The sequence below is a fragment of the Felis catus genome, chromosome B3, assembly GCF_018350175.1.
Source record: "Felis catus isolate Fca126 chromosome B3, F.catus_Fca126_mat1.0, whole genome shotgun sequence".
Classification (NCBI taxonomy): Eukaryota; Metazoa; Chordata; class Mammalia; order Carnivora; family Felidae; genus Felis; species Felis catus.
Window position 1 is genome coordinate 91,528,830 of NC_058373.1, and position 22,448 is coordinate 91,551,277.

The 22,448-nt window shown below is 31.9% G+C and overlaps 1 long non-coding RNA gene across 1 annotated transcript in view; it reads right to left on the reverse strand.

The window, feature by feature from the left end:
• LOC109500819 overlaps positions 1 to 22,448 on the reverse strand; it is a 142,851-nt gene that overhangs the window by 52,686 nt on the left and 67,717 nt on the right. Inside the window, exon 3 of the long non-coding RNA XR_006599556.1 lies at positions 16,897 to 16,976. This is a non-coding gene — a long non-coding RNA (uncharacterized LOC109500819). The remainder of the gene's footprint in view (positions 1 to 16,896; positions 16,977 to 22,448) is intronic.

Sequence of the window (22,448 nt, forward strand, 5' to 3'; positions counted from 1 at the left end):
AATGCTATGATAAGTATAAAAAGTTTCTTTGTGTAAATACAACTCATTGATCTTAAAATCAATGGTGAAATAAATCATGGATGTGTTCTATAGCCACAACTTTGCTGGAGTACTAAAGCTTTTTTGGTTTAGTTTAGTTTTGTTTTGGGGTTTGTATGTCTGGTTTATTGATTAGGAATATCAACTTGTAGCAAATAGTGGAGTGACTGCTATAAATGGTTTTATCCTTCTCTCATTTTCCTCTTCCTGTTAACATCACTATGCTCTTTTTTAGATACTTTCTTAATCTTTAATTATTGCTCTATAATTGTCCCTGGGGGAAAACATCTGCTATTGCCTACTCATTTTTTTTTTCTCTGTTGCCTCAGATTCCCTGTGGACTATATTATATCTTGTTGACATTGCATTTTCTAGTTGCCTTTGATGGCTTTATACCCCAAGGGTCCCACATAGATCATAATATTTAGCTGCCTCATTTCCTATGGCAATTATGACTTTTTCTTTCTATGTTACCATATTTTTGGATTCATAAAATTATTTTAATGAATGAGAACTATCAAATCATTCTACTTTGGTATTTTTGTTCTTTTAATAATTTAAAATAATGAAATGCCTCATATGGCTTCTAGTAATATTTAGTGGCATCCTGATTTTTCAATGTCTTTTATAATTTCAATTATTTAAATTAATTTATATTATTAAATGTAAGGATAATCATAAGTTTCTTTTCTTGAATTCCTTTTGAAAATATAAATTATTCTTTCTAAAATAAAAATTTCTATGTCTACTAAAATATTAATTTACTAAAATTCAAATCGAATATTTATGATAACTCTACTCCTTGTGCATATTTCATAGTAACATAAAATTGTAATTAAGGTTATTTTACGTTTGTATGATAAAACTTTATTTTATAATAAAATGTGATTTGTTTAAACAATTATATTAATTATAAATATATTATGAAATATAATGTTATAAAATAATCATCTACATCAGATTGTAATGTTAATTATCACTATAATTTTCTCAAAAATTATTTTGAGTTAACCAGGGATTTAAAAGTATAACTGAATTATTTTAATACTATCCATTATTTATTTATTCCTTTATGTTTCTATAGAGACAATTTCTTCTTTTTAATATACGTTATTTATTTATTTTTGTTTATTTATTATTGAGAGAGACAGAGTGTGAGTGGGGGAGGTGCAGAGAGAGAGGGAGACAGAATCTGAAGACGACTCTGGGCTGTCAGCATAGAGCCCCACACGGGGCTCGAACTCACCTACTGTGAGACCATGGCCCCAGCCGAAATCAGACACCTAACCGACTGAGCCACCCAGTAACCCCTATATATTTATTGTTTATAGAGAATGTGTATGCACATGCACAGGGGAGGGATAGAGAGGGGGTGCGTAGAGAATCCAAAGTGGGCTCTGTGCTGACAGCAGAGAGCCTGGTGTGGCTCTTAAACTCACAAGCCATGAGATCATGACCCGAGCAGAAGTCGGATACTTGACCAACTGAGTCACCCTGGTGCCCCTTATAGAGAATATTTCTATATGTATATTTTATATCTAGGTCAGAAGTATAATTATTGAAGTTTAAAAGGTAAGAACTGAGTGATATAAATTATTTATATTACTAATTAATCTATGTAATTTTTGTCCTCATCTTCTATCAAGCATTTTTACCTGTCTGATCTTTTCTAATAAAAATCTCTTTTAATTCACGGTATTTTGCCAATCTTAGCCCACTTTATACACATTTTCCCTTTAAATCTCAGTCTAATCAACATTTGTACAGAAATACTTCCTTGTTAAGACACTGTCAGTCCCTCATGTTATAGGTTATTATAACCAACCATTATAACAACACTTTTTACAGATGTAATTTCACATCTATTGTGTGATTTTTTTTTTTAATGTTTATTTTTGACTGAAAGAGAGAGACAGAGTGCAAGCAGGGGAGGGGCAGAGAGAGAGAGAGACAGAGACAGAGACAGAGACAGAGACAGAATCCGAAGCAGGTTCCAGGCTATGAGCTGTCAGCACAGAGCCCAATGCGGGGCTCAAACTCACGAACCGTGACATCATGACCTGAAGTTAGACACTTAACCAACTGAGCCACCCAGGCGCCCCTGTGTGATTTTTCAGTAACATACATTATCCCCCAGACACAAAACTATAAGCTTCTTATATAAAATAATCTACTATTCATTCGTTCATCAATTTCTCTTTATTATGATGTATTTCCTGTGCCTAAAATATAGCAGCTGTTCAATAAGTACTTGATAAAAGTACATGAGATAAGATAAAGAATGGCATTATCATTGTTTCACAAGTTAAAAATTTTAGTGATTGTTTTGTGTTTGTGCTTGGTCCTTTGCATTCTCATATATTTTTTGAATCAGCCTGTCAATTCTTTCAAAAAAGTCTGTTGGGATTTCTATCTGGATTCTTTTAGTTCTCTGGGTCAATTTGCAGAGAACTGACATCTTAACAATATCAAAACATATAGTCAACAAATTGGTAAATTTGCCTTTATTTAAGTCTTTATTTTTTTTCCAGCAGTATTCAGTTTTTAGAATACAGTTCAGGAACATGTTTTAAATTTAATCCTAAATATTGTTATACTATTTTAAATGGCATTATAATGTTATATTCCAGTTATTATTATTGCATAAAAGTATAATAGATTTTTTAAGATTTTATTTTTAAGTAATCTCTACATCTAATGTGGGGTTTAAACTCATAATCCTGAGATCAAAAGTCTCATGCCCTACTGACTGAACTAGCCAGGCACCTCTAAAATTATAAATGATTTTTCCATATGGAACTTCGCTAAACTTACTAATCCTAACAGTGCCTTACTGTAGATTTTTTAGAGTTTTCCACATAAAAGTTCACATCTGATCTAGAAATCCCACTTCTGGGCATATATTAAAAATAACTGAAACCTGGATCTTGAAGAGATATTTGCACACCCATGTTCAGTGTGACATGATTCACAATAATGAAGAGGTGAAAGTAGCCTAAGTGCCAATCAATGAATGAATGGATAAACAAATGTTGTATATACATAAAAGGAATATTATTCAGTCTTAAAAAAGAAGGGAATCCTATCATTTGTGACAACGTGGATGAACCTAGAAGACATTATACTAAGTGAAATAAGTCAAAAGTAGAAAGACAACTACTACAGGATATCAATTATCTGAGGAATCTAAAATAGTCAAACTCGTAGAAGAAGAGAGTAGAATGATGTTTTCCAGGGGCTAGGGGAAGGTATTAGTCAAAGGGTATAAAGTTTCAGTTACACAAAATGAGTACATCCTAGAGATCTGCTATATAGCATAGAACCTGGAGTTAACAACACTGTATTGTATATTTAATTTCACTTAAGTTTATTTAAATGTGCTAAGAGGGTAGATCTTAAGTGTCCCTAGCATACATATCATCATCATCATCATAGTAATAGTAATAATAAAGAGGGTGAGAAACTTTTGGTGGTGACAGTTATGTTTATGGTATAGATTATAGTGGTGGTATCACAGATGCATATATGCTTTTTTCCAAAATCTTCTAATTGTGTTCATTAAATATGCACAACTTTTTGTATTTCAATCATTCCTCAATAAATTGGTTTTAAAACCATACAAAGTAGTAGCTATCATTTTTAAAGACTCTTAATGTAACCTGAAGAAAAATAAAAATAAGGGTCATGTTATTTGTGAGTTGTATTTCATACTTTCTAACATCTATATATTTTATTTCTTCATTTTGACTTATTGAAATAGATAAAACCTTCAGTACAGTATTGAATAAAAGAGGTGAGAGTGAATACTTTCTTGGTTGTAATCTTAGAGGGAAGTCTTTATTTTTTTTTCAATATATGAAATTTATTGTCTAATTGGTTTCCATACAACACTAGAGGGAAGTCTTTAATCCTTCATCATTAAATATGACATTAGTTGAAGATTTTCCAAAGTGTTCTTAATCAGGTTATTTGTTTGTTTAAGAGCAATCCAGGGAACAGTAAATGCCAATGCCCTGGGGAAGCAAAATGTTTGCACTGTAAAACAGAAAGAAATCCAGATGGGACTGGAATATAGCAGATGTGATAGGAGATGAGTTTGTAGAAGTTATCAGGACCTGATAATATTGGGCATTGTGGGTCATGCTAAGGTTTTTTTTTCTCTTTTCTTTTTTTAATTCAGGTATAATTGACATATAACTTTATATTAGTTTCAGGTGTACAATAAAATACTAGTATATATTGCAAAGTGATCACGACAGTAAGTCTAGTTAACGTCTGTCACCATACATAAACTTTTAACTCTGTATTTACTATATGTTTTCTTGTGATGAGAACTTTTAAGATTTAATCTCTCAGTAACTTTTCAAATATGCTATGCAATTTCACTCATTTTGTCCACTGTTCACCCTCTCTCTTGCAACCATGAATCTGTTCTCTGTAACTATGAACTTGGTGTTTTTTCCTTCTTTTTTTTTCTTTTTTATATTCTACATAAGTGAAATCATGTGATATTTGTCCTTTCTGACTTATTTCACTTAGCAAAATGCCTTTGAGGACCACCCATTTTGTTGCAAATGATAAGATTTTATTTCTTTTTTATGACCAAATAATATTCCATTACCCCCCTACATATATGTGTGTGTGTGTGTGTGTGTCTGTATATATATATATACAGACACACACACATATACATATATATATATATATATATATTCTTTATTAATTTATCTACGGATAGATTATTTTCATATCTTGCCTATTGTAAATGATGCTACAATGAATATGGGGATGCACATATCTTTTTGAATTACTGTTTTAATTTTCTTCAGTTATGTACCCAGAAGTGGAACTACTAGATCATATGGTGACTCTATTTTTAATTTTTTCAGGAACTTCCATAGTGTTTCCTATGGTGGTTGTATCAATTTATATTCCCACCAATAAAATGCCTTTTCCTTTATCAGAAACTAGTGATAAACTCTGGAAATTGCTTTTCTTATATTTTGTGAGATAGTTAAAAGATTTTGCTCCTTGATATTTTTTAATGTTATAAACCATATTGACTAATAGAAAATGTTAAAACATGCTTTCATTGCTAACCAAAAAAAAATCAACTTGATCATGATATATTACTTTTTATATTTCTGAGGTTGATTAATTAATATTTTGTTAAACCTTGTCATGTCTATGTCCTTGTGGATACTGGTCTGTAGGTTTTGGTAATGTCTGTCAGATTTTAGTATCAGGGTTACAGTACCTCATGAGTTAGAACATTTTCCTTCTCTTTAATATTCTGAAAAAGTTGCTTAAAATTGATATTTTTTCATAAATAATATAATTTACCAGTTATTTTCAGTGTAGTTTTCTTTCTACAAATGTTTGTAATTATTAATTCAATTTTTCAGGATACATGGGGAATTTCAGATTTTCTCTTTCTTCAAATATATCTTTGAATGGCTTTATGTATTTTAAGGAATTTGTCTATTGTACTTTCCCAGATTCTCTGACATAAAGTACTATATGATATTTACTTATCATACTTTTAGGTCTATTGGTTCTATAGTGATACACCAATTTTCATTCCTCTGCTTTTCTCAGTCTTCGCTATCTCTCTTGATCAATTGTCATAAGCTTTATTGAACTAATAAAATAATGCAATTTTCATTTAATTGTTTTTCCTACTGCTTCTTCATTTAAAAAATTTTATTTGGATTTCCACTCATCTTTATGATTTCGTTCTATTATTTACTTTTCATTTAAGTTGATTTTATCTTTCACACTATTAGAGGTTCAGGAACCTTAGATCTTTGATGTTAAATGTTTCTTATTTTTTTGTTAGGTATTTAAAGCTGCAATTTAAAGAGTCAAATTATTTTATGATTTTTAAAATTATTTAACTTCTAAACTGAGTTCACTTGCATCTTTCCCTTTTCAATGTTCCTTGGAAAAACTCAGTGGTTTATTATGACAAATGGTTTTTAAAATATGCTCATCAAGTTAACAAAAAGTAGAAATCTTATTAGGTTTATTTTCCACAGTAGTATTTCTGCATTTTTAATATATATTAATTATTTTATTCCAAGAATTTCCTTTTTTAATTGCTAATTATGCATATTCATTTATCACTCATCAAGATTATACTTCCTTCTTGGTTATAACCACTTATTCTCAATTGGATTTCATAAATATTACCTGTTATCTTTAAATCATGTTCACAATTAATAGTATGTTTTTCTTCTCTAATCAAATTGGGTAAAACTTTTAGAACACTTTGGGAATCATTTTGCTTTATTTCCAACTTTAATGCAGTAATTTCTCCATTTCCTACCTAAATTTTAGACAGTTAGGCTTTATCACAGTAAGGTAATGGTGATTGTTAAGAATGCTGTTACTCATTCCCATCTGAATAATGCAGCTAATGTGCTTATACTACATTTTCTTTTTATCTTCCCAAATTCTAATAGTATGAATGATTAGGATTTGTGTTGCCAACAAACAGGGTACTAACCTCCACCTTACTATTAGTTTGTTCTTGGTGAAATATTCTCTTTCTTGAACAACTTTCTTGAGTGTTATTGTGCACCGTTCCTAACAAAATGTAAAGAACTTAGAATAAAATCATTTAGTGTGTCCCTGTTGAACAAAGGTAAACTTTCATTGATTTTTCTGTGAGATAAATATGCCTTATTGAAAATGAATCAATTTTCACCTCTTATACTCTAGATTTCATCTGTAAAAACATTTCTTCAGGAAAGCTTTCACAACTCTCAAGTTTAACTTCTATTTCACAGTGATTTGTTCTTATTGGACTTTAAACATAAGAGCGCACTGCAAACTAGCGAATTTAAAAGCACTTATGCAAATAATATTTATAGTATAAAGCTCAGGAGTGCAAAATCCAGGTTCTAATCTGTTCACCATTTATTACCAGTAACTAGGAGACTTTTTAAAAGTACTTTTTAACTGAAAGACAAATGAAGTAATTCAGTGTCATGCATTGCTCCTGAGAATCTCCCTATCTCTTCAAGCTTTACATGACTTGGATAATAAATGCTCAGTGGTTTAATATATCAATTCCTAAGCACATGGGCTTTGCTTTTAGAGACTGTATTTTACTACTACACTGAAGAAGAAAAGATTGGTGCTAATGACCTTGACAATATCAAAGATTAATTCTTGGGCAGGTGTGATTATACACTTGGATTTCCAGTCTATACAAACCATTAGACCCTAACATTAGAAGAGAGTAGTGTGAGAAAAAGAGCTTCTGAGTTGCTGATCTTATAGTGGTTCAAGTGCACAATGTGTAGAAAATATTACTGTGTTTTTAAGCCCAGTTCAAATTAGGGTTGCACTTAGTGGCTTTTACAGGGAATCCCTATGGGTCACTGTGAATGTTTATTCTATGTGTATATATTTTAAAATCCAAGACACAATGAAACAAAACCCTGGCAGAGTCTAAGAATGGAAAGATTGCACCAGATTCTCATGGATGATGATATTATAATCCACTCCAGCACAGTTGTAAATTTTTTCCACAATTTTATCAGATGGTTAAATATTATTATCTTCTATTGCATGTTAGACAAAAAGAAAATTAGATATAAGATTAAAACTAACATGAAAGACAGTTTTCCTGAAATGAAAACAAACTATTTTTATTTATTTTTAGCGAAGTTTTTGGTGTATATGTGTAAGTGGCTGTGTGTTTATGAATGGGGGCATGTTCATACACTAAGAATCTGGATAACTGGTATGATAAACATTATCTGGATGATGATGATAACATATTTTTATTACTGAATTTAAATAAAATGTAACCAAATATGAATATTACAAATTGAAAATAATATCCATACTTATATTTTTATATGCTAATCTTCTTTTTTAGGTAAAGCCTACCCCTATATAATTTCTGATTGCTATTAACTCTTATTTGTTATTTATTCAGTAAATTTGATGTGTAACACTGTGTAGTTTTAAGGTATACAATGCATTACTTTGATATATCTATATATCGTAATTTGCTGATGTAATGACATTTATCATACTACATAATTATAATACAATATTATTGTCTATACTCATCATGCTGTGCTTCAGATCTCTGGCTTATTTACCACTTGTTACAAGTTTGTACTTTTAATCATTATCTCTCTGATTCCCCTGATTCCCCCCCCCCCATCCCCTGGCAACCACCATTTTTTTGTTTTTTCTAGGTTTAACTTCTTAAAATTGCACATGTAAGTGATATAACACAGTACTTGTATTTTTCTGACTCATCTCACTTAGCATAATATGCTCATGTTTCATTTATGTTGTCTCAAATGGGAAGGTAACTTCCTTTCTTATGGCTGAATAATATTCCATTGTGTGTACGTATCATATCATTTTTACCCATTAATCTATTAATGGGCATTTGGGTTATTTCCATTCGTGGCCATTAGAACAATGCTGCAATAAATACAACAGTGCATGTATTATACTGAAATACTGTTTTCATTTCCTTTGGGTATATAGCCAGAAGTGGCATTGCTTGATTCCATGGTACATCTGTTTTTAATGTTTTGAGAAACCTCCATATTGTTTTCCATTATGGCTGGACCAATGTACATTCTTACTAGCATTGTATAAAGATTCCCTTTCCAGTACATCCTCTTCAGCCTCAATTCTGTGGTTTTCTCAATGATACCCATTCTAACAAGTATGAGGTGATATTGTGATTTTGATTTGCATATCTATGATTAGTGATGCTGAGCATCTTCTCATGGGTCTGTTAGCTATTTTGATGTCCTGTTTGGAAAAATATTTAGCTCTTTCTGACCATTTTTTAATCACATCATTTTGTTGTTGTTGTTGTTATCAAGTTGACTGAGTTCTTTATATATGGGGGATCTTAACTCTTTATCTGACATATGGTTTGAAAAAACCTTTTTCTCATTCTGTAGGTGGGATTTCCATTTTGTTAATTGCTCCTTTTGCTGTGCAGAAGCTTGAATGCTTGAATGAAAAGCTTGAATGATCCCCATTTGTTAATTTTTAATTTTGTTGTTTGTGCTTTTGGCACCATGCTGAAAAACTTATTGCCAAGACCAATATTAGTTAAGTTTCTTCCCTCCTTTTTCCTCTAGGGGTTTTTAGGTCATATTTTATGTTTAGGTGTTTTATCCATTTCAAATTAGTTTTTGTGAGTAGTGTGAGATAGGTTGGGGTCCAATTTTATTATTCTACATGTGTTGTCCACCTTCCCCAGCACCATTTATTGAAGGGACTATCCTTTCCCCCTTGAGTATTTTCAGCTCCTTGTTGAATACTAGTTGACTGTATATGCTGGAGTTTAATTGTGAACTCTCTATTCTGTTACACTTGTCAATGTGTCTATTTTTGTGCCAGTACTATACTGTTTTATTACTGTGGCTTTGTAGTATAGTTTGAAATCTAGAAGCATTATATTGCTGGCTTTGTTCTTTTTTCTCAGGATTCCTTTGGCAATGCAGGGTCTTTTGTAATTCCATACAAATTTAGGATTGTTTCTTTTATTTACTCTTTCAACTGTAAATTCTATGAAATTTACAGAGATAAGTTACACTAATAAAAATTTAGTGTCTTAACTTAATTCAATGTATTCTTTTTTTCTCTGGATGAGAGAGAGAGAGAGAGAGAGAGAGAGAGAGAGAGAGAGAGAATGAGTTGGGGAGAGGGACAGAGGAAGAGAGAGAATGTTAAGCAGGCTTCACACTGAGTACAGAGCCCAACATGGTGCTTGATCCTATGAACTTGGGAAAATCACGACCTGAGCTGAAATCAAGAGTTGGATATTCAACTGACTGAGCCTCCCAGGCACCCCTAAATGTATTCTAAATATAAAATACAAGTATATTTCAAACACCGAGCAAAAAATAAATGATATAAAATATAGCAATAATTTCATATTCATTGAATGTTGAAATTAAAATATTTTGGATATGTGTTAAATAAAATAGATTTTTAAAATTAATCCCACCTATTTCTTTCTCCTTTAATAAATATGGCGACTGAAAAAGTTAAAATTGCATGTGTATTTCACTTATATTTCTATTACTTGGCTTAAATGACCCAGTTGTGTGTGTAGGCAAGTTTTCTAGGTGTTTAATTCTCAATGGTTTATCTGTTTGATAAACCATTCGTGATTGCTGAGATGCCTTCCACAAGATAATACCTATTATATAAAAATACTGAGCAAAAATGTTTAATTTATTGCAGAATATGGTTATTGCCAATAAATAAATTTAACCAAAGGTAAATTTTAAAAGGGTATTATTAAAAACCCATTTCACAAATATAATTAATAGCTAAGAATTATATAATTTATTGACTTATTAATGACAAAATTTGAGAAAATTTCAACTTAATGCAAATGTTCACAGTTTTATTTTCAAACTAAATATAAGCACTATAAGGCAGAATAAAAATTATTAATTTTTTATAAATCTCTGAGAATATTCACTATCAAGCTACACATGAATAGCTTCCTATTTTTTTTTTAATTTTTTTTCAACGTTTTTTATTTATTTTTGGACAGAGAGAGACAGAGCATGAACGGGGGAGGGGCCGAGAGAGAGAGAGACACAGAATCGGAAACAGGCTCCAGGCTCTGAGCCATCAGCCCAGAGTCCGACGCGGGGCTCGAACCCACGTACCGCGAGATCGTGACCTGGCTGAAGTCGTACACTTAACCGACTGCGCCACCCAGGCGCCCCAAGCTTCCTATTTTATAATCTTCCATACTTGGCAGAGATATCCATAGATATACCTTAGGGATATCGTCATCTTTTTCAATGATACAATTTACATAAAACATCTCTGAATCAATTTTGATATACTTTGTATAATTATGGGATGTGTAATATTATGCAATATATACAGAATTTTTATACATTTTCAACATAACTCTGCTTTTATAGACCATACAGCGTATATAAATGGCAAAAATGTGAGAAAAATAAAAGCAAAGATGTGAAAAGTTATTTTATAGCGTGCATATATTTTTGTGTCTCTGAGTGAAATTCCAGACTTGTATTAAAGACGTAAATGTTTGAAACGCTGAAGAAGAAGGATTCATTGTTGTGAAAGACAAGTTATATATCTATTAATGTATAGTAATTATATAAGAGTGGAATGCTTAACTTGAAAAATGTTAACCTTCACAACTGAGGTACATGGTCTTATGTTAATTTTCCAGTCACCTGTTGCCATCACTGAGTTTTATCCATGACCTACACACCTTTCCCAGTTTTTCTTATTAAAAATGGATTTTCAATGTATGATAAGACATGAATACAAAGTCATTCTCTGATTGACTTTAAGCACATTAATATAACTAAGCTAAAATTTGCAAATTTTTGTTAGCATTAAAATTTATAAAGTACCTTTTTATAGTTCCTTTCACTAGGGTACATACAACATCTATATCAAATTTGTATTGCTAATTCAAGACTAATTTAATCTCCAAACCTACAATGAATCTTGGCAAGCCACATAAATAGATTAATTGACTGAACGTTAGAAATATTTTTTTTCTTGTGACATTATTTAGAAAGCAAGAAAAGACAGTGACAGTCAATTACCATAATTAAATTTGTATTATTAATATATTACCCTTCATTAATTATCTACTGATGTGAATATATTTTGAATTAGAAACAAAATCTAACATTTAAAAGAAACTTGCTTTCTTCAACAGAAAGAAGTTTCCAAATATAATAAAGACACCATGAGTAAATCTCTTCTGAAATACCTTGTTTTAATAACAGATTCACTGAAAATCTCTTCCCCTGCAAAGCTCTCTTAAGTGTTCAGGCTTTGAATTAGGTATGGTAAAATGAGAAACCAAGTGAAAACAAGTTCCTGTCCCAAATCTTTTATCTCTCAAGGTTATATCATTCTTTCAAGGCAGGCGTAGGAAGGCAATGTTCTCCAATAAGACACTATGGGCCACTAGGGATATAATATTGGCCAAAACACAAAAAAGAATTTTTCCTTCATGAAGTATAAAGATCAACCATTGAGACCACAATTACATTTAACATATGACACATATAGTGTATAAATTGTAATAAGTAAAATGCATGAGAGCATATGACATGGAAACTCCTATGTAAAAGAAACACCTAAAATAGTTCAATACCACACTAGTGCTTGCTTTGTGTTATGCAATATTGTAAAATATATATTCTTTTATCAATTATTAAAGAGTATCAGCATGCATTTTTATTTGTGAATATATCTTTTTATACTCTTAAAAAACAACTGTTGTTAATGTAGATTTTTAATTATAGTTCTTCCTATCATCTTTTTCTTTAAAAGTCTTTTTTATGAAGACAATTTACACTATGTATATTAAAATATATAAATGCAATGTCTTTTCATTTATTTCAGTTTTGAATACCAAAAGCAAAGAAAATCCTTACTGGCTTTTTATCTCCTTAAGATAATAAAGAGAAACAAATACAAAACACTTTCTGTCAAGCTATCAGCCTTGTTTTCAACTGTCAATGTGCAACTACAACTAAATGTGCAACCACAACTAAGAGGAATCAAGAAGCAGAGTTAGTTGCAGAACTCTGCATTGGATTTGCATAACAAGTAAAACTCTTTTGTGGAGCTTATAACACGATAGGAAAATATAAGCCATGGTCAATAGTGAGAAGCAATGAAAACTGGTTGCTTTCACAAGTTTTTAGCATAGACCCAACATTGTAGTATGAAGGGGAAAGGAATTAATACATTTTACATTGACAGATATTTTATTTATTTTTAAAAATAATTTATTTACTTATTTTTATATTTATTTACTTTTTGAGAGAGAGAGAGAGAGAGAGAGAGAGAGAGAGAGAGAGAAAGAGACAGAGCATGAGCGAGGGAGGGGCAGAGAGAGAGGGAGACACAGAATCTGGAGCAGACTCCAGGCTCTGAGCTGTCAGCACAGAGCCCTACGCAGGGCTGGAACTCAGGAACCCTGAGATCATGACCTGAACTGAAGTTGGACGATCAACTGACTGATCCATCCAGGTGTCCCTATTTATTTAATTTTCATCATAAAATATGCTTAATCTTCCCTCCATGTTCTAGATTATAAATGGAGAATATTCAGGAATACTGAAAATCATATTATCTTGTCATATTCATTACAAGATGGAGTGATTTTTATATCTTTTTATTTTCACTGCTCTACTCCTAGCAACTAGAAGAGCACCCAGCTTAAAACAGGAATTAATAAACATCTGTTTTTTTAAAATACTTATTTATCTTGAGAGAATGCATGTGCATACCAGTGGGGTAGGGGTAGAGACAGTGCATGTGGGCACCAGCGGGGGAGGGGCAGAAAGAGAGGGGGAGAGACAGAGAGTGTATGTGTGCACCAGCAGGGGAGGAACAGAGAGAGAATCCAAACAGGCTCCCCGTTGTTGGAGCAGATTCCCATCAGGGCTCCATCTCATGAACCTTGATCATGACCTGAGCTGAAATCAAGAGCCAGATGCTTAACAGACTGAGCCACCCAGGTGCCCCAATAAACATCTGTTGAATTATTATAGTACAAAACATATAAAAGAATGGTAATTATCTCACATAAAACCCTGACTCCTTTAATCTCTACTAATCATATTCCCTACTAATCATAATCCCTGAGTCAATCATATTTAAATTGCAGTATATAGGTTTCCAACTTTTCCTTTACATATACACATAGAAATTACATAGATGGTTTGTTTTTCCATAATCATAAAAGCTATCTAATTTTTCTCTAAGTTGATTTTTCCTGATTACTATTGCACCTGAGCAAATTACCATGTTATCAGCATTTTTTTATGATTCTATAAATTTCCTATTCATATATTTTTCCTATCTCCTATTGGATATTTTATATTTTTATCGCTTATAAATTTGTAAAAGCTACTTGGTATATGCATTACAAACATATTTTTCCAACTCTATTACTGCTGCTTTGATTTTTATAAATGGCATACACTAATTTCCAAACATACAAAAAGCGTCCTATAATTAAGTGTATCTATCTCTTAACTAAGAAATCTCCACAATTGGTCTCATCATATATTAACATCTCACATGTATACTTGGATCTATTTCTGGATTAGCTAACTAATCTACTATTATGCCAAAACTATTTTTGCTACATCACAGAGGCTGTCTCTTCACTTGTTCATCTTGATTATAATTTCCTTGACTTTTTCAAACCTTTTGTTATTCTGATAAACTTCAAAGTTATTCTGCACAACTAAAAAATAAAATATTGGGATATGGGTTGTAATTACTGATATTTAAATATTGATATGCAGAGAAACAATAATATATGAAATTAAATCTTCCTAAACAAAGAATATGGTATTTTTCCTTTTATTTTCACATCTTGTTTTCTATTCCCCAATACAGTATAATAGGTGTTTGCATCTTATATCTGGGCATTTTATATGTTGAAAGAGCATTTTCCCCATTTTATTTCAATGTATTTGTTGCTATGGAGAAACACTAGCTATTGATTTTTGCACATTTAACTCAATACAGAATATATCTCTATAGAGATATTGTCAATATTCTCAATAGAGAATACAAATTATACAAATTTATCTCAAACGTTGATTTATACTTTAAAATTTATCTTTACAATATTTTAGCTTTCTGGCATATACAAAACTTACTATGGAAACTGAAATGATACTTCTCTCCATGTACATTACTTCATTACATGAAATTATAACTTTGTCAATCATAAATAATAATTTTAACGGTAAGAATTACTCTCTATTACCTAAGTTTATTAAAGTAACTTTACTGTGTTTTTCTTTTGAAAGGACATTTTATTTTTATTTTTAAAGTGGCTTTTATAAAATATTCCTTATATTCCTATCTTACCTTTTGAAGGAGGACACTTACTAAAGATTAGCAAATGACTTTTTAACATTCATAGGTATGGCCATTTGTCTTGTTTTAACTTCTTATAGGAAAAACTGTGTCAATAAATTTTATACTACCAGATTATTATTAAAATCAAGAGATAAATACTAAGCTGTCAGAATTTGGTATTCTTAGTTATGTTACTCAATTTTTACATTTTATTTAGAATAGCCTGCATACTTTTTTGTGGAGCTTGTCATATATTTCCACTACTTTTAAAAATAACTTGGGGGGCGCCTGGGTGGTGCAGTCGGTTAAGCGTCCGACTTCAGCCAGGTCACTATCTTGCGGTCTGTGAGTTCGAGCCCCGCATCAGGCTCTGGGCTGATGGCTCGGAGCCTGGAGCCTGTTTCCGATTCTGTGTCTCCCTCTCTCTCTGCCCCTCCCCCGTTCATGCTCTGTCTCTCTCTGTCCCAAAAATAAATAAACGTTGAAAAAAAATTTTTTTTAAATAACTTGGGGTTACTGAATCTTTTTTTTCTTTCAAGATTTTATTTAAATTCAAGTTGGTTAACATACAGTGTAATATTGGTTTCAGGTGTAGTATTTGGTGACTCATCACTTACATACAACACTCAGCATTCATCACCACAAGTGCCTTCCTTAATACCCATCACCTATTTAACCCATCCCACTTTCCACCTCCCTTCCAACAACCCTCAGTTTGTTCTCTATATTTGGTTGCTCTCAGTTTGTTAAGAGTCTGTTTCCTGCTTTGCTTCTCTCTTTTTTTCATATGTTCATCTGTTTTGTTTGTTAAATTCCACATGAATGAAATCATATGGTGTTTGTCTTTTTCTAATTTTGCTTAGCATGAGACTTGCCAGCTCCACACATGTCCTTGCAAATGGCAAGATTTCATTCTCTTTTTGTGATTAATATTATATATATGTATATATAATATATATTTATTGTATTATACACACACACACACACACACACACACACACACACACCGCCTCTCCCTTATCCATTTGGGCTTTTTTCATAATTTTTCACAATTTGGCTATTGATAATGCTGCCATAATCATTGGGGTGCATGTATCCCTTTAAATCAGTATTTTAGTATCCTTTGGGTAAATAGCTAGTAGTGCAATTGATGGATCATAGGGTGGTTCTATTTTTCATTTTTGAGGAACCTCCATACAGTTTTCCAGAGTAGCTGCATCAGTTTGCATTCACACCAACAGTGTAAATGTTGCCCTGTCTCTGCATCTTTGCCAACACCTGTTGTTTCCTGTGTTGTTAATTTTAGCCTTTCTGATTTCACCTATTCCTTTTTATTTTAAATTGTCTTTAAAAACATGGAATTGCATGATTTTTAAGAAGTTGTGTGGGAACTCAACTACTGATAATGCCATTATAATGTCAGATATTTAATCATATTTCTAATGTCACCTGTGACAATTGCTCACTCAATGGAATTAATTTGGATAGATTATATTACACTTTGAAATTTCAGGTATTTCTAAATTTTAGTGAGATAGAGACTATATATAAACCTGAAAGAAAAAAATCTCTAATAATCGTTAAGAATTATAAAATTCTTTGTGTCACATAAAACAAAAACAAAAGAGTGCCTGGTTGGCTCAGTCAGTTAAGCATCCCACTCTTGATTTCAGCTCAGATCATGATCTCATGGTTCGTGAGATCAAGCCCTGCATCAGGCTCTGCACTTACACGACTGAGCCTGCTTGGGATTCTCTCTCTCCTTCTTTCTGCCCCTCCACTGCTCACAAGGGTGCTCTTTCTCTCAAAAGAAATAAACATTTAATAAAATTTAAAAAAAATAATGACAATAGAAACTGGTCCCATTTTAAATAGAAATTTAAAGAAGTAAGGTTCTAACAACTGTGCATTAATATTCCCCATAAATATTTGGACTTTTCAGAAGCTTGAACTTACCTCATCTTTAACCTAGTCGATCAGAATCTGCAAAGTAGACCCAAGGTGATGCTTTCCACACACTTTCTGAAATTCTTCTCCTATAAATAAAATAACACTGGAAATGAGTCAGAAGAAAATGAGTTTTTGTGATACAAAATAAGATTAGATTTTTCAAACAAATGTGCAAACATTTACAATGCAAATCCAATAAATATTTAAGCATAAATATGAAAAACTTTATCTATTGCAACCACAATTCAGCTACAATAAATAATAACTTATATGTTTGTAAATGTAGTAGTCTTCAGAATTTATTGGTTATACTCAAGAATAAGTTTCAATTTTACCATTGCTCAGAGAAAGGCATAACTCATTTTAGTGGGTCTTTTTCTTTTAACTTTTACATTTTGAATTGTAACACCAAGGGTCAAAGTACAGTTTCTAGGAATTGAAAACTCTCTGTATAAATGTAATCGTTTCTAACATATGTAAAATATGTTAACATTAATCCCTGGGAATGCCCTTTCCCAAGGTTAGCGTGAGTTTTTCGTTACTATACTTCCTTGTGAGAGTCTTAGAGCAAAGGCAATGGCATGCATCTTAAAAGCGGTGCCAGTGTGGCATGACCAATGATTGAATATATTTATCTAAGGAAACACCACAGTTACAGAAGCTTATTTGGTAACGAGGGCCACCATTCCCTTCAAATCAGTGAGCCAATATTCCCTAAGCTCTCCAGACAACCTAGGAATCTGTTCTCTATGCCACACTTAGGGTGGAATTCAGAGAGAGATATTTTTATGCAGTAGTGACAAAATCATATTTTTTTTCTAAAGTGAAATTGTTAACCAGTGGAATTGTTATTTTTTGTAAAAATCAATGTCTTGCCATTTTTTTATAAAACATTTCATTTAACACTAGTTTAGCAACCAATTTAATTTAAGCTAGGAAGTAATGAATGCAAAAAAGTTTTTTTTTAAGTTTACTCATTTATTTTGAGAGAGAGAGAGAGAGAGAGAGAGAGAGAGAGAGAGAGAGAGAAAGAGAGAATGATTGGGGGAGGGGGAGAGAGAGAGAGAGAGATGGGGGGGGGAAGGGGGAGAATCCCAAGCAGGCTCTATGCTGTCAGCATGGGACCCAATGCGGGGCTTGATCCCATGAACTGTGAGATTCTGACCTGAGCAGAAATCAAGGGTTGGATGCTTAACTGAACCACCTAGGTGCCCTATGCAAAAATATTTCTAAAACAATTTGTAAATCAGAATTTTAGACACATTTCCAAACAGAAATATTACAATAAACTTAATATTAAGTTTATTTCAAAATCTTGTTATTTGATTCTAGAAAATAAATGAAAATAAGATTTTACCAGCAATTCCAAATTTCTAGATTAATATTGAAGCACTCACTATTTGTAGGAGGGGAAATACTTTTTTTTTATGTTTATTTATTTTTGAAACACGCAGAAAGAGAGAGAGCACCTGTATGGGTGGGGTGGAGAGAGAGGGAGACACAGAATCTGAAGCAGGCTCCAGGCTTTGAGCCATCAGCACAGAGCCTGATGAGGGGCTCAAACTCAGGAACTGCAAGATCATGACCTGAGCCCAAGTCAGATGCTCAACCGACTGAGCCACCCACGTGCCCCTTGGAGGGGAAATACTTTTAATTGTATCTTGGCCTTTTCTTTTATTCTAATTGGGAATGTGCTACAATATTTTTCCACACTTTTTCTATTACAGGGATTTGAAATAACAGGAAGGTATGTTTTCTTAGTTGACAGTATATTCATTATATTACTAAGTAGCACACCTTTGTGTAGTAGACACAGTGAAGAACCTATGCAGCCAAAGTACATACACAAGGTCAGTGGACATTTAGAAGAGTCAATATGTAAATGTTAAGATACACAAATCTATCCCTTCTACAATTTTCTGTGGTCCATACTGTGCTTACTATATAGTGAATGAGTTGGAAAAAGAATACTATATTAACTTTCTTTTTTCTTTATACTACTACTATTCACATAGTAGTCCCAGGCCAGAATTACATTGACTATTATCAAGTCATTATTATATATAGTACTTTGACCACCTAAATATTTATTTCAAGAGAAATCATTTGTTACAATGCAAACTTCAATAGCTCTCAACACATGACATCACCATCCAGTTAGAATTGATTGCCTAGAGGTAAGCCCCAATCCAAGGTGAACTACACCTTATTTTCTTAAATATTGTGTTACTTTATCTGGATGAAAATTCACAAAAATTCTCCCGCCAATGGCCAAATCTGTAGTTTCTTCAGCCCTGTAAGTTATCATACTTTTTACTCAAGAGAATAAAAGGATAATTGAATTCAAGAAAGAAGAAAACAAGAAAAAATGGGAGGGGGATGAAAGAGGAGTAGAAAGAGATAAGAAAGAATGAAAATTAGAGGAGACAGAAACAGAAAGAGAACAGCAGGCCATTATATGTCTAATGTCTCACCATATTCCCTGGAACAGGAAAGAGCCACAAAAAATGTGTTGAATCAATGAACAAAAAATGAAAGAATGAAGTCACTGACAGTGTTTGAGCTTTTGCCCCAGTCATTTGGAGTCCATTCCTCTAATCTCCTTAAATTGTGCAAGCACCTAAGCAAGCCAGTTAGTTGCTCTTGTTCTAGAACGAAAGTGCAATACGCACATAAATTTTGTATAAAGCCTTTGGGTAAAATTGCATGAGCATTTCCTTTACTGTTCAGAAAATGTTATTTTCAGGAAATGTTAATAGTTAACTTTCATAATTAACTATTACAATGTTAATAGTTTGTAGATATGATCAGGGTATGATCATGAATTATGTAAAATGCTACTTACCAAATCTCCAAAGTGGAGATTTGAAGTATACCTTTAATATGGTAAAAGATAAAATTATTCAATTTTTATTTAGCCATCAAACAAAACAATTAATATATACGTTTATTTTTGCCCCACTGAAATTCATAGTTAATAACATTATACCCTACTATGGCATTTTGAAACATAAAGAAAAGATGTTTAAGTATTTGACTGAAATTCTCTCATTTTATTTGTTTTGTGAAGACTTCACTTTCATTGAGATGGTTAAAGAAGTTCAACAAAAGTTTATTTACCATAATATTTTTTGTACTACAATTGATCACGATTTTGAATACTGATTTTAAACTTTATTGGCATTAAGATTATTTTAGAATGTGGAAATTATCTCAGAATTTCAAACTCTAAAAGGGCCTTATGTAAAGATTTTGCTTTTATAATAGTTTAACTCTATAAATATTAATGAAATATTCTGCTTCTAGTACTTCTTTAAACATAAACAGGCATCCCACATATCTGTTTAGAAGCTATAGTTTCAATTAAATTTAATGATTTTTCTCTATAGCGAAAGATTGAGGGCAGTTCTAAATGGACAAGATTTCTATCAAATTTAATTACTTCCTTCAGTACATATTGCATTATAGGCGATACAAATGTAACTATCCAACAAGGAAGGCTACTAATTTTATTGCCTAATAAAGGTTGAGGTATAGACTTTTAGATAAAGCTACCTATATTTTAACTTTACACACCTACTCAGAGAGGTTTCCTATTTTTTTGTTATTGTGACCATATTGTCCTGTTTATGTTAGACTGCATTGTGCATATAGGTACACACATATATATGTGTATGTACATATTATTTTAAATTATACATTAACATAACTATAATTAATATAAAATAACTATATATGTATATAAACATTTTTTAAGTTAGAGTGCAGTTTGTTATATTTTTAGTGGCAGCAGGATGGGATAAAATCTTAAAGAAGCCACTATAAAGAAGAATTAGGTTTCTTTGTGGCTTTAGTATATAAAAATATGGTGTACATATGTATATATGATAATACCTGGTCATTTGCTCTCTTTAGTTAAGTGACCCCCAGAAACAGACACTGAGAAAAGAAATTGAATTCAAACGTTTTGGGGTCCACAAGTGAGGGAAGAAAAGGAAGCCAACAAAGTCACATGGTTGGGGAAGCCCAATCTTACTAGAAACTTTGAGAGGGAGCATGAACATTTAGCTATCTTACCAGAGGGAAGTGGAATACTTATCAACCAACTACTGTCAGTCACTGTTTGAGACCCACTCCTGGAGGATATTAATTGAAAGTACAATGGAAGGATCAGATAAATCACCAGACAGTGGGTTTCAAGTATTTGAAATTGGAAGTTTTTTGGTTGCTGTGCATGGATACAGTTAGGACCAAGGATATGTGAGAAGGTCACTGAGAATGTCTCTTCCAGTTAGTGACTAGAACTCTCTTCTTTGCATGGCACAGAATTAAGTCAGGCTTTTTTACAAGATGGTCCTAAAATGGGAGGCTAAGTGCAATCAAATCTTATCAAAACATTTTATTGAAGATCTATACCAATATCACTATAATTTATCTAATCTATATTTTTAATTGATAAAGACTATGTAGAAATGTAAAAGAGAGTAGTCTGATAAGGAAAGAGATAAATCTTACAGTGCTATATTTTGAAAAACTGCATATGAAAATGGAAAACTTTTATATCCTCTAAATTTTGGCACACGCTAAATGGCTTGCTGTTACCATCTCAATTATTGCTCTAATTTCTCCTATCAGATTTTCAGTTGAATATTATTTAAAAACATTCAACTGATGACTGTCTTTAAACTCACATTGACCTATCTATCTATATTTCCTAGGCTATAATTCTCTCTGCTGTAACCACTTTTGTAGCCCCAGGTTCCAGAAATAATGAATGGTTAACAACTCACTTATTACTTGGGAGTTGCTTTCTACTATATCAAGCTGAGTTGATATTTATAGAGTTATGAAAGATCTGAGTATGGCGATTTATAATGACACTGGGAACTAGGACAATTTAAACTGAGGTAATCTAATTAGATTTAAACATTTTGGTTTGGAGAGAAGGAAACAATACCTCCTATATTGTTAATGGCAGTAGAAACTGTGATTATTTTCAAAGGGCAATTTAACAATAGTACTCAAAATCATTGGCTCATCTAATCCACTGGTAACAATTTAGCTTAATGATGTATATGCCTATGTCCATAAATAGTACTTAGAAAGATATTTTTTGCAATATAGTTTGTATAACTAAAATAAATCTGAAACAATTTAAATCAGTAATAGAACAGTAAAACATATCTACAGAAACAAAAAATATATATAAAATAAAACATACAAGTTTAAAAAGAATAAGTTAAAATTTCAAAGTTGAAACAATGTCCAAAATACATATACTGGTATGTGTAATATATGCATTATTAAGTGTAAAAAGTAAAATACATTATGACAATTTAGGCCATTTCTATTTACAAAAAAGATAAAACAAAACAAAACAAAACAAAAACATGCCCTTATTTGAGTTGATTGAGAGTCAGGGGTAGGAGATCAGAGATTTCGACTATTTATTCTACAACTTTTCATAGTGATTTCTTGAATCAAACGCATTACTCTTATAATTTAAATGAAATACACTAAAATCTCAAAGGATTGTTCAGTTTTAATGAATTTCCATC